The 14586-nt window shown below is 46.6% G+C and overlaps 1 protein-coding gene across 1 annotated transcript in view; it reads left to right on the forward strand.

Moving 5' to 3' along the window:
- grip1 (glutamate receptor interacting protein 1) overlaps positions 1-14586 on the forward strand; it is a gene marked incomplete at its 5' end in the record, with an annotated part of 117372 nt that overhangs the window by 32414 nt on the left and 70372 nt on the right.

Consider the following 14586-nt stretch of genomic DNA (forward strand, 5'->3'; position numbering starts at 1 on the left):
TTAATGCTGTAGATACAGTATAGACAACATCTGTTAATGCTGTAGATACAGTAGAGACAACATCTGTTAATGCTGTAGATACAGTAGAGACCACCATCTGTTAATGCTGTAGATACAGTAGAGACAACATCTGTTAATGCTGTAGATACAGTAGAGACCACCATCTGTTAATGCTGTAGATACAGTAGAGACAACCATCTGTTAATGCTGTAGATACAGTAGAGATACACATCTGTTAATGCTGTAGATACAGTAGAGACAACATCTGTTAATGCTGTAGATACAGTATAGACCAACATCTGTTAATGCTGTAGATACAGTAGAGACAACATCTGTTAATGCTGTAGATACAGTAGAGACAACATCTGTTAATGCTGTAGATACAGTAGAGACAACATCTGTTAATGCTGTAGATACAGTATAGACCAACATCTGTTAATGCTGTAGATACAGTAGAGACAACATCTGTTAATGCTGTAGATACAGTAGAGACAACATCTGTTAATGCTGTAGATACAGTAGAGACAACATCTGTTAATGCTGTAGATACAGTAGAGACAACATCTGTTAATGCTGTAGATACAGTAGAGACAACCATCTGTTAATGCTGTAGATACAGTAGAGACAACATCTGTTAATGCTGTAGATACAGTAGAGACAACATCTGTTAATGCTGTAGATACAGTATAGACCACCATCTGTTAATGCTGTAGATACAGTAGAGACAACATCTGTTAATGCTGTAGATACAGTAGAGACAACATCTGTTAATGCTGTAGATACAGTAGAGACAACCATCTGTTAATGCTGTAGATACAGTATAGACCACCATCTGTTAATGCTGTAGATACAGTAGAGACAACATCTGTTAATGCTGTAGATACAGTAGAGACAACCATCTGTTAATGCTGTAGATACAGTAGAGACAACATCTGTTAATGCTGTAGATACAGTAGAGACAACATCTGTTAATGCTGTAGATACAGTAGAGACAACATCTGTTAATGCTTTAGATACAGTAGAGACAACATCTGTTAATGCTGTAGATACAGTAGAGACCACCATCTGTTAATGCTGTAGATACAGTAGAGACAACATCTGTTAATGCTGTAGATACAGTAGAGACAACATCTGTTAATGCTGTAGATACAGTAGAGACAACATCTGTTAATGCTGTAGATACAGTAGAGACAACATCTGTTAATGCTGTAGATACAGTAGAGACAACATCTGTTAATGCTGTAGATACAGTAGAGACCACCATCTGTTAATGCTGTAGATACAGTAGAGACAACATCTGTTAATGCTGTAGATACAGTAGAGACGACATCTGTTAATGCTGTAGATACAGTAGAGACAACATCTGTTAATGCTGTAGATACAGTATAGATACACATCTGTTAATGCTGTAGATACAGTAGAGACAACATCTGTTAATGCTGTAGATACAGTAGAGACCACCATCTGTTAATGCTGTAGATACAGTATAGACAACATCTGTTAATGCTGTAGATACAGTAGAGACCACCATCTGTTAATGCTGTAGATACAGTAGAGACAACATCTGTTAATGCTGTAGATACAGTAGAGACAACATCTGTTAATGCTGTAGATACAGTAGAGACCACCATCTGTTAATGCTGTAGATACAGTAGAGACCACCATCTGTTAATGCTGTAGATACAGTAGAGACAACATCTGTTAATGCTGTAGATACAGTAGAGACAACATCTGTTAATGCTGTAGATACAGTAGAGACCAACATCTGTTAATGTTGTAGATACAGTAGAGACCAACATCTGTTAATGCTGTAGATACAGTAGAGACAACATCTGTTAATGCTGTAGATACAGTAGAGACAACATCTGTTAATGCTGTAGATACAGTAGAGACAACATCTGTTAATGCTGTAGATACAGTAGAGACAACATCTGTTAATGCTGTAGATACAGTAGAGACCACCATCTGTTAATGCTGTAGATACAGTAGAGACAACATCTGTTAATGCTGTAGATACAGTAGAGACAACCATCTGTTAATGCTGTAGATACAGTAGAGACAACATCTGTTAATGCTGTAGATACAGTAGAGACAACATCTGTTAATGCTGTAGATACAGTAGAGACAACATCTGTTAATGCTGTAGATACAGTAGAGACAACATCTGTTAATGCTGTAGATACAGTAGAGACAACATCTGTTAATGCTGTAGATACAGTAGAGACAACATCTGTTAATGCTGTAGATACAGTAGAGACAACATCTGTTAATGCTGTAGATACAGTAGAGACAACATCTGTTAATGCTGTAGATACAGTAGAGACAACATCTGTTAATGCTGTAGATACAGTAGAGACCAACATCTGTTAATGCTGTAGATACAGTAGAGACAACATCTGTTAATGCTGTAGATACAGTAGAGACCAACATCTGTTAATGCTGTAGATACAGTAGAGACAACATCTGTTAATGCTGTAGATACAGTAGAGACAACATCTGTTAATGCTGTAGATACAGTAGAGACAACATCTGTTAATGCTGTAGATACAGTATAGACAACATCTGTTAATGCTGTAGATACAGTAGAGACCACCATCTGTTAATGCTGTAGATACAGTAGAGACAACATCTGTTAATGCTGTAGATACAGTAGAGACCACCATCTGTTAATGCTGTAGATACAGTAGAGACAACATCTGTTAATGCTGTAGATACAGTAGAGACAACATCTGTTAATGCTGTAGATACAGTATAGACCAACATCTGTTAATGCTGTAGATACAGTAGAGACAACATCTGTTAATGCTGTAGATACAGTAGAGACAACATCTGTTAATGCTGTAGATACAGTAGAGACAACATCTGTTAATGCTGTAGATACAGTAGAGACAACATCTGTTAATGCTGTAGATACAGTAGAGACAACATCTGTTAATGCTGTAGATACAGTAGAGACAACATCTGTTAATGCTGTAGATACAGTAGAGACAACATCTGTTAATGCTGTAGATACAGTAGAGACAACATCTGTTAATGCTGTAGATACAGTATAGACCAACATCTGTTAATGCTGTAGATACAGTAGAGACCACCATCTGTTAATGCTGTAGATACAGTAGAGACAACATCTGTTAATACTGTAGATACAGTAGAGACAACCATCTGTTAATGCTGTAGATACAGTATAGACAACATCTGTTAATGCTGTAGATACAGTAGAGACAACATCTGTTAATACTGTAGATACAGTATAGACAACATCTGTTAATGCTGTAGATACAGTATAGACAACATCTGTTAATGCTGTAGATACAGTAGAGACAACATCTGTTAATGCTGTAGATACAGTAGAGACAACATCTGTTAATGCTGTAGATATAGTATAGACCAACATCTGTTAATGCTGTAGATACAGTATAGACAACATCTGTTAATGCTGTAGATACAGTAGAGACAACATCTGTTAATGCTGTAGATACAGTAGAGACAACATCTGTTAATGCTGTAGATACAGTAGAGACAACATCTGTTAATGCTGTAGATACAGTAGAGACAACATCTGTTAATGCTGTAGATACAGTAGAGACCAACATCTGTTAATGCTGTAGATACAGTAGAGACCACCATCTGTTAATGCTGTAGATACAGTAGAGACAACATCTGTTAATGCTGTAGATATAGACCACCATCTGTTAATGCTGTAGATACAGTATAGACAACATCTGTTAATGCTGTAGATACAGTAGAGACAACATCTGTTAATGCTGTAGATACAGTAGAGACCACCATCTGTTAATGCTGTAGATACAGTAGAGACAACATCTGTTAATGCTGTAGATACAGTAGAGACCACATCTGTTAATGCTGTAGATACAGTAGAGACCACATCTGTTAATGCTGTAGATACAGTAGAGACCACCATCTGTTAATGCTGTAGATACAGTAGAGACCACATCTGTTAATGCTGTAGATACAGTAGAGACAACATCTGTTAATGCTGTAGATACAGTAGAGACAACATCTGTTAATGCTGTAGATACAGTAGAGACAACATCTGTTAATGCTGTAGATACAGTATAGACAACATCTGTTAATGCTGTAGATACAGTATAGACCACCATCTGTTAATGCTGTAGATACAGTAGAGACCACCATCTGTTAATGTTGTAGATATAGACAGGTATCTGTTAACCCTTTCACTGCCACACTACCAACGGGTTAACCCTTTCACTGCGACAATACAGAAGGTGACCCCTTTCACTACCACACTACAGACGGTAGTGTGGTAGTGAAGGGGTTAACCTTCTGTAGTGTGGCAGTGAAAGGGTTATATTTCGTATTGAAATCGCGTCCCGCTCTTAAGCCATACCGAGATATACCTCATCTCATGTACCTAGTGTACTCCATCAACGAATACACCAAAAATATACCCCGCACCTGCCAGGCCCCGCCCCTACTGCCGTACTATATTAGTACTGGGCATGGCCACCACTCACTCTTCCTCTATTTTCGTTTCCATCATAGCGGATGCAAGACGCCCTATGCAACTAGTTGATATGAAAAGTTTAGATAATATTGAGTGCTTACGGAGATGTTCCAACGACACGTCGGGTCTATTCTGATGTTCCCTCGTCTTGTGGCAGCAGATCGAGGAACAGCGTGCGAGGTTGGCTATCGAGCCGGCTCGCACACAGGCGAGCCCTGTGTCATCAGGCATTGATGCTAGTGTTAGTAATGCTGGTTTGTTTTGTTACACAACCGAGTTGTGTGTCGGCGCTAGGGGCGGGATGGTTTGGTGAACGTTCCACTGAAGTGGACGGGTTCCAGGCGATCCTGGAGCGTGCTGCTAAACACTAATGCTAACGCTAATGCTAATGCTAACGCTAATGCTGAAATGCTGGGCACTGTTCTAATGTTCCCCGCCGTGGGATGTTGCCGCTTTTCCCTCCTCTTAATCGGTTCATTGATGAAGGTCAGTCGGTAGCTAATGTGGGGGGTTTTGCTGAGTCCTATTTTACCCTTTTTACGGGTAAATGGGTTGACAACAGGGTGCAGGGCAGGTGTGCCGTGGCTAGGTAGCCTAGCCATGTAGCATCGATCCTGTGCCTCTGCAGGGTTTGGATGGTGTCCCACCCGGAAGCCGATGCTTGAGAGCGAGTCGGCCCGGCGGGTGGCAGTAGAGCTATACTGCTGCAGGATGGAATTTAGCGGCGGCCAGTGTTGTGGCTCAGCTGACTGTTTTCTGTCCACATTAGCGTCGAACGCTATGCTATATTGGGGCTACTGTTTCTGTTCTGTCTCTCTGCTACGGGAATGTCTGTCTATACTACGGTCTTCCCTCCTCTCAACCATTCATGCTGACGGTCAATCGGTGTCTACTGGGGGAGTAGTGCGGGGGGGGCTTTGTTTACCTTCATGGGTAAATGGGCTGAGGTCTAGGGCTGGTGTGCTGTTGTGAATATTATGAATGAATGCAGGACTGGTGTTCTCTGGTCCGCCTCCCCTTAACGTTGTGTGCATGGGCTTGCCCATTCTACAGTATGTTCGTGGTGTTAGTTCATTTATTCATTAACCCCTTCATGGTGCACACCACAGTGGAGGTTGCTGGTTGCAACCACCACTGGTGCTCCGTGTTAGCATCAGTCCTTTGCTTTTGACATGTTGAAACAGTGCCCCGCCCGGCCGACGCCATGAGGTGGGTCGGCCCGGCGAGTGGCTGGTGGGCTGCTAAAGCCTGTACCACCACGGTATGGAATTGGCAGCGATTAGTAACTGTGTTCGAATTGCTGTTTTTTCTATCAAAAAATGGTGTCTGGTGGCGGGGCCTTGAGGGCCAGCCGATGTCGACACATCGCGCGAGGTTGTTGACGTTATTAGCTTTGACCTAGCCGCAAGCTATAACCGCTCAGGGCTCCCCTCTCAGCAGAGGATTTTGGTCTTCCGCTGGAGCGCGGGGCGGTATTTGTCCTAGGCCCCACACCGCCTCACACCACGCAGCCAGAAGAAGAGAGAGCATGGCCTCGTCAGCGGCGATGACGAGGCCCTCGACAGGCGGCCATGTTTTCCCCCGCCAGAGGTATCCTGGGCGTTGAATCGACAGGTGTCCACAAGGCCGACAGCCTTGGCGGCCGAGGGATCGGCCATGTTGGATGGGCTCGGCTTGGAATATACAAGCCGTCGCCGTCCTGCCGCGAGCAGCCCGCTCTCCGATCACTCCCTCCCCCAACACCAGCGGAAAAAGGGGGCTCTGATTGTTTCCTTTGGCTGCGGGCCGCGTATAAGTGTTGTCAGCAGGGGGGCTCGAAACCTTTTGAGGCACACAGTGCGGGCTTCCCCGGCCTCGCCTTCGCCAGGCCAGGTATCATGTTGGTGCCTCCCACTCCTGAAAGATTGGCAGTGGTCTCGCAGGCGTGTGTGATTTGGGTGGTAGTAATATCACTGCAGGGCTATGGTGTGTAGGAACCCATGGGGGCCTCACACCTTGCATGTCCGGCTGCAGAACAACTCCTCAGCATGTTCTGGAGGGGTGTTCAGTGGGGGAGCTTTTGTCACCTAGAACTGATGTCAGCTTCCCCCATATCAAACCGGCCCTTTCTGTCGGGGTCCCACCTTGGGTGCGATTGCCTCGTGGGTAGTGTCGGGGTCAGATGTCCCGACACGGAACGCTCTGCTCGCACGGGTCCAGGATTGGCTACGCACAGCGGGTGGGACCGGGCCGCCTATCTACAGTTCCTTGCGGACCTGCGCCACATGGCGGCGGGTGCGCTGGGAGTGTCATCACATATGGCTACAGCAGTACCATATGTCGAGGTGGATGGAGAGAACGCTGAGGCGGGGACTTGTATTTACACAACCCCACCCGTTTTCGGGTTTGGTACAGACCCTATTGTCAGGGTCACCAGCAGTGACAGCTCTGGTCGACGAGATCTGATCTCTGTGGACGAAGCAAGCCATCGTCGTGGCGTTTTCCTCCCGGTGTTCTCTGGTGCCTGAGAAATCGGGAGGCGGGGGGTATCAGACCCATGTTGGACCATGGGAAGGTTCAGTATTTTTTGGATCGTCTCCTACCTGTTGAACACTGCAGGTGGGGGTCTGGTTCTCCTCCATAGACCTGTAGGATGCGTGTTTGCATCCCCGATCTTCCGTCCTAGGGCTTACCTACGCTTCCTTACAGGGTTAGCGTATGAGTACCAGGGGCTGCCGTTCGGCTTTTCTCTGGCTCCCCGCATCTTCACCAAGTGCGTGGAGGCCGCACTGGGGCCTCTGCGTCGTCAGGGGTTACGAAGTGTATTCTGCCCTGCCGACGTTCTGGTCCTTGGCGGTCAAGGTGGATCGTCAGGTCTCATGCCAGGCAGGGTTCCTACCAGCCTGGGGTTGCTGTAGACTGGAAGTAGAGTACTCCTCTTCCCAGTCAACGGGTGGAGTGCTATGGGCATCCCTCTCAGAGCGTGTTGCAACTTGCGACACGCTCGGGAGGTTCCGTCCTAGGACGGTTACGGCGCTGTCCGTGATACGCCTGCTCGGTATGTGAGCATCTGCTCATTCCGTGGTCCCTCTTGGCCTCCTCTTCACCCCAGGAGGAGGTTACGGAGGTGGTTCTTTTCCAGTATGGAAATAGACCCGGTCAGAGGCAAGTCAGGACAGACAATACGACGTCAGTGTCGTATATCGACAGACGGGGAGGAGTATGCTCCCCCCGTCTGCACCGGGTGGCTGGCTATGGGCGTTCTCCATCTGCGCGGCCTGAGGGCTCCCCACATCCCCGGTCGGGTGAATGTGGGTACAGGTGTAATGTCGCGGGGCGGGGATTACGTCCGGACATAGTCAGGCAGGTCTGGGACCGATGCCGTGCCGCCTGGGATTCTTTCCCCATACATCTGTTAGGTCAGTTGTTGGGGCGGGTACGTTGAGGAGCGCAGGTCCTTGATCCTGATTGCGCCGGACCGGGGCGCAGCTGTGTGGTTCCCGGTCCTGATTCAGCTCTTGGTATCCCGTCATGGCCTGTTCCTTGGTCATCGCGGGCCCTCTCTCAAGCGCACGGGTCTCTGTGTTAGTTCCCTGTGCTGGGCCAGCGGCTGGTGGGTTGGCTGGTGAGAGGGTGAGTCTGGAGAGGATGGATCCTTCTGTGGTTGGTACCATCCGGAACGCGCATGCTCCTTCCACTAACGCGGGTTACGCGGGTGAGTGGCGTATTTTCCAAGAGTGGTGTAAGGCACCCTCTTGTGAAGTGTTTCCTGCTTGGCGCCCGACGCGGTAAGCCGGTAAAACGCTCTTTGGCTCCGAGTTGGGATCTTCAATTGGTCCTCGTCGGTTGTCCTTGGCCCCGGTTGAGCCTCTTGAGCAATCGCCGTTGGAACAGCTGTCGTTCAAGACCACGTTCTTGCTGGCCGTCACCTCCGCTAAACGCATGGGTGAGCTTTGTGCTCTCTCGGTACGACCAGAGTGCCTGTCTTTTCGTTCCGATTGCGGTGCCACTCTGCGGCCTAATCCTGCCTTCGTGCCTAAAAATATCCGGAGTTCCTTCAAAAAGGCGCTCCAGGGATATTGTGGTTCAGGCGTTTCATCCACCTCCTCACGCTAGTGAATTGGAGGCGGGCCTTCACCTGTCATGTCCGGTCCGGGCTTGGGGATTTACCTCAGCCGTACTCAGGGCCTCAGGGCTACCGATCAGCTCTTTGTCTGTTACGGTGGTTCTCGTGCTGGTAACTATCGAAACAGCGCCTGTCCCATTGGTTGTGCGAGGGCATTGCCCTTTGCTACACGTTGGCCGGGTTGGCTCCCCCTGGGGGCGTCAGGGCGCACTCCACTCGTGGGGTGGCAGCCTCTGCCGCTCTGCTGGGTGGGGCCTCGGTGGAGGACATCTGTGCTGCAGCTTCATGGTCCTCCCCGGGTCCCTTCGTAAGGTTTTACCTCATGGACATGACCGGGGGTTCTGTCTCCCAGGCGGTTAAAAATAAGATCTAAGAACCTACTCTCCCGTGTCTCCCTTACTCTGTCTCACTGCTGGCCTGGGATCAGATCCCACCAGAACCTACTCTCCTGTGTCTCCCCTACTCTGTCTCACTGCTGGCCTGAGATCAGATCCCACTAGAACCTACTCTCCTGTGTCTCCCCTACTCTGTCTCACTGCTGGCCACTAGATGCCTAAATCTGGTGTTTATTTGTAATTCTATTGTAGATTATTGTGGCACAGTCATCCTATTTGACTATTTGAGACCCTATTTGACTATTGTGTTCCTGTGTATCCAGAAGGCTTATTGCCTGGTGTTGAAGGGGTTAAATGTCATCCTACCACTAACCTAAGAGCTGGGTTGTTAATCGCCACATCTTTTCACATGTTCATCATTTAAGTTGCAGTGATGGTACAATCAGTTGTTAAAAGAGCCAACCTGTGTTGTTGAATGAACGACACAGCCATTCACAAGCTAAACATAGTCAGACATGCTAACCCTCTTCAACCAGGACTTCCTGTGTTCAGGTGACGTCACAGTGCCCCTTGGCAGCCATTTTGTCTCCCAGCAAGCATTCTGTTGGAGTTAAATTGGGGACTCAAAATGGTGGAAAACAACCTTTTATAATGATCTACAGTAACTCTGATTATCGGGTATCATTCACAGTAGTAAGATATCTCAAAGCTAAACACACACTCAATCATCCATCCATCTACCCATCAATCATCCATCCATCCATCCATCATTTGTCAATAATCCATCCATCCATCATTCATCATCCATCCATCCATCCATCCATCCATCCATCCATCCATCCATCCATCCATCCATCCATCCATCCATCCATCCATCAATTCATCATCCATCATTCATCATTCATCAATCATCCATCCATCCATCCATCCGTGAAGAAAGAGCAGATACTGCAGCGCCCTCTCTCCTCCCCCCTCCTCCTCTCACATGGCTCTGCGCTCTCTCTCTCTCTCTCTCTCTCTCTCTCTCTCTCTCTCTCTCTCTCTCTCTCTCTCTCTCTCTCTCTCTCTCTCTCTCTCTCTATGTCTCTCTCTCTTTCTCTCTCTCGGTGCACCGTATTTTATGGAGCAGCTTAATGGATACGCTGCAGCTCTAACAAACTCTCTCTCTCTCTCTCTCTCTCTCTCTCTCTCTCTCTATCTCTGTCTGTCCGTATGTTTCTCTCTCTCTGTCTGTCTGTCTCTCTCTGTCTCTCTCTTGTCTCTTTCTCTCTACCTGTGCTGAAAGCGAACATAAACGTCCAGATGCTTTCATCTGCAGCGTGCAGCAAAAGCAGTAGTGATCAGTCATTGTGAGGAGAGGAGAGGAGGAGAGAGAGGAGGAGAGGAGGAGAGAGAGGAGAGGAGGAGAGAGGAGAGGAGGAGAGAGGAGACGGGCTGCAGCTGGATGTAGCTGAAGGGGGGTGTGTGTGAGAGAGAGAGAGAGAGTGGGGGTCGGCTGGTGTGTTGTGTTCAGTCGTATTCATGCCGCGGCGTCGTGCGGTGAGAGAAGATGATCGCTGTGTCGTTTAAATGCAGATGCCAGATCCTCCGTCGAGTCAACAAAGGTAGAGAGACAGCATGTTAACTGTGTGAGAGAGAGAGAGAGAGAGAGAGAGAGAGAGAGAGAGAGAGAGAGAGAGAGAGAGAGAGAGAGAGACTGCATGTTGGTGAGAGAGAGACACAGCATGTTAACTATGTGAGAGAGAGAGAGAGAGAGAGTGTGCGTGAGAGAGACTGCATGTTGGTGAGAGAGAGACACAGCATGTTAACTATGTGAGAGAGAGAGAGAGAGAGAGAGAGAGAGAGAGAGAGAGAGAGAGATCATGTGTATTTGGTGTCTGTCAAAGGTGTGTTTTTGTATGTAAACTGCTGACATTGAGGAGAGAGATGGTTGAGCTCCCCTGTGACCCTGTGTGTGTGTGTTTGTCTGTCTGTCTCAGTGTGTCTGTGGCGTGTCTGTGTGTGTGTGTGTGTCTGTCTCATTGTGTATGTGTGTGTGTGTGTGTGTGTCTCAGTATGTGTGTGTCTGTCTGTCTCACAGTTGTGTGTGTGTTTCAGTGTGGAAAATTATCTCTTGATTGATTCCTCCAATCGATAGCTGTGTGTGTGTGTGTGTGTGTGTGTGTGTGTGTGTGTGTGTGTGTGTGTGTGTGTGTGTGTGTGTGTGTGTGTGTGTGTGTGTGTGTGTGTGTGTGTGTGTGTGTGTGTGTGTGTGTGTGTGTGTGTGTGTGTGTGTGTGTGTGTGTGTGTGTGTCAGTATGTGTGTGTGTGTGGGTCTCAGTGTGTGTGTGTCTGTCTGTCTCAGTATGTGTGTGTGTTTCAGTGTGGAAAATTATCTCTTGATTGATTCCTCCAATCGATAGCTGCAGGTGGTGTGTGTGTGTGTGTGTGTGTGTGTGTGTGTGTGTGTGTGTGTGTGTGTGTGTGTGTGTGTGTGTGTGTGTGTGTGTGTGTGTGTGTGTGTGTGTGTGTGTGTGTGTGTGTGTGTGTGTGTGTGTGTGTGTGTGTGTGTGTGTGTGTGTGTGTGTGTGTGTGCGCGTGGGATGGTGCTGTGTATTCATGTGTGATTTATGGCCTAAATAAAAACTCATAAACTCCTGATATTCAGATAAATAATCAGACAGATATTCCAGATACTAGTTAATATCCTGGTTAAGGTCTTATTCAGGATACGGTGTTTCTATGTACATTAATATTATACTATCTCCTAATACATGCCGTTTCCCGTGGGTGTGTGAAGCTTTAACCCCGTTAGTCTCGTGTGGCTGCGTGATGAGACCTGGCCGACCACGCCAGGCGAGAGACCAGTGAACCTCACTCTAATCACAACAGGGCACAGCAGCTGCCCCACTGAAGGCAGTGCCTCCGAGCCTAAAGGCAGATGTCTGGTTGCATTTGGGATATAAAAATTATGAAGACAACCGATTGTATGTGCTTTGAGTGACTTGAGTGACGTGAAAACCCCAAACCCGTAGTATGCCGATGTGAAACATAGCAGCGTCACGACTTCACTAGAGAGTCGTCGCCCTGACCTGGGCATCCAGAGCAACACATTCATACCTGACAATTATTACTTCTAGTTAGGGAGGGGCACGAGTGGTTGATTACTGACGGTTGATTGGTTTATTACTCGAGGACTCTCGGTTTCAATTGAAGTTGATTGGTTTTTGAGGGAGCTCTATTTTGAATTGTTGATTGTTTTTGCCACCTGAAACGGAAGTTTCACTCTGAAAAGTGAAAAGTTAGTTGCGTTGGGGGATGAAGCCCCGCTTAGAGTTATCTAAAGACCTTTTCGGACATGACGGTGTGCTGAGAATTGGCTGCGGGCCTTAGTTGCCTTTTCAGACATGTAGCACACGGCGTGTAATTATCCATGTCATACGCGTTCGGACATATGGACATACTGCGCTTGGTTTAGACGGGGGCATGGCAACCTGAATTGAAGGACTGCTTAAGCCACAAGAGTGATTATAGCCTCGATTTTCCACCTGCCAACTATTTTTGGAGAACACAAGACAAAAAGCCCCAGAGGCAAATTGGTGCTCGTCAGCGTTTGATTGCTACGTGTGAATTGTTCCTAGAGGCGTGCCGATGCTCAGCGGATATCAAGTGGGCTAAATATCTGGACCCCGTCAGGGAAGGTACTGAGCTACAGCCAATGAGAGCATGAGACATGAGAGGGATATACCATTCTGCTATGGTTGAGTTGAAGGCCTTATGGTGCCACTAGACACAAAGTGGATAGATGGGAGATGGTCGAGTTACAATGACTTTGAACTAGCGAGGGCGCCCGCAAACAGAATGAAGAAACTCTGTTTTGAAAAACTGTCAATTTAAAAGCTGTCTTGTCTGAATCGGAGCAAGAAACGACCTATTGCAATGTTCAATAATTAAAAAGGGGATGGGCGATGTGGGAAATGCAGCCCATTACCAGAGTGCAGTTGACAAGTTGTCTCCGCTGTATACCTTGTTATTAGGATTGTAAGGTTTACAAACGTCAACGCTGCATTCATCACCCGGCAGTTGGTGTAGCGTGGGAACAAATAAGACCCGGACTTAGGATGAGATAACAATGGCGGCTCATTATCACAGGAAAAAAAGGGAAACCGCTAAAACCTTGCCTTGTGGTATTCCTGACCAAAGCAAATACCTCCACGACCAAAACTTCACTTCTTGTGTGTGCTTTCGTGACAAAACGTAGTTTTGGAGACCAGACGGACTCAGGGATTCCTCCTGGTGAAAGATCTTGTAATGTCTACCCCCCTATCACTGATCAGGGCCACACAAAAAAAAAGTTTGGTTCCTGTTGCTGACCGACCCTGCAGATTTAGGTGCGACCCAAATTATTTTACGAGTAAAAAAAAAAAAAGCAATAAAGTTTAGTTAAATCTTAGTCAAAAAGTGCAGTCCATGTCAATAATGAGAATATATAAAAAGCAAGTATTTCACAAACAAACAAATTCCCTATCCATAGTCGCTGTGAAAAAAAAGAAATAATAATAATAATAATAATAAATTCCCTACCTACCCATGGCCTTAATTGACAACCAACAGGAACTAAAAATTTTTTTTTGTTAGGCCTCAGTCATGTAGTGTGAAACCACAATGACGTCAAGGTCCCTGATTACAGACAGAAAGGTGTGTTATGTGAACAGCACAGCGCTCTGATGCATTTTAAAGTTGGGTAGTTGGTGTGTGTGTGTGTGTGTGTGTGTGTGTGTGTGTGTGTGTTATGAAATGTATCTGGAGGGTTTTACTTTGTGATTACTTACTGATTTGTATTCAAACATAAACACACATGGAAAAAGTTGATAAAAAAACAAACATAAACACACATGTTTGAAAAGTATTTACATTATAAATTGACAAAAGTTTAGAGGTGCAGATGGCTCTCAGCTAGTTTGAAATCACTCTCCAAACCTTTATTTATTAGGACTAAACGTATCTGGTTGAGGTACTGTACGTACGATGGATATGTAGCTGCCTGAACAATATTGCAATACTAGTAAAAAGCTGTCGTAAGGTAGTAGAGATGTCGTTAACGAGCTGCAACAGTGACAATTCTGTTGAGTATTTTTTCCGAAAACCATAATACTGTTTACCATGATGTTGTTCTCAATGAGGTGCTTTGAGAGTCTCGAATAGACAAGATTCTCCAGAACTTTTTAAAAACAAGGTAGAAGGGGCGGCTAGGTGGTGCAGTGGGCAAGGCACTCACCTCCAATGCTGGAGACGCTGGGTTCGAGCCCAGCGCTCCACATTGCTTTCAGTTTAGCTGGTTGTCCGTACTAATACACATTGGCAGTATTAGGGGGAGGGAAAACTGATGGGTGGGGATCGGGCGTTGTGGACAGCGACTCCTACAGGTCGGTTGGTGCGTCTGCGCAGTAGAATCAAGAAGCGACGGGGGCGGCGTCCCTCCAAAGCGCAGACCCCTGACGCTGAAAGATCGCGCCGTGCAGGTGGAAAGATGCGAAGTCCTGCTGTTACCTCGAGTATCGGAGGGGACTCGTGCTATGTATGACTTAGTCCACATTGCAGCCGGCTTGTGGGAGGCATGAAACAGCGTTCGAGACAGGGGAGGGTTGAATTGGATGATACGAAATTGGGATGGGAGAAAA

This window comes from Notolepis coatsorum, assembly GCF_963971535.1.
Source record: "Notolepis coatsorum genome assembly, chromosome: 15".
Lineage (NCBI taxonomy): Eukaryota > Metazoa > Chordata > Actinopteri > Aulopiformes > Paralepididae > Notolepis > Notolepis coatsorum.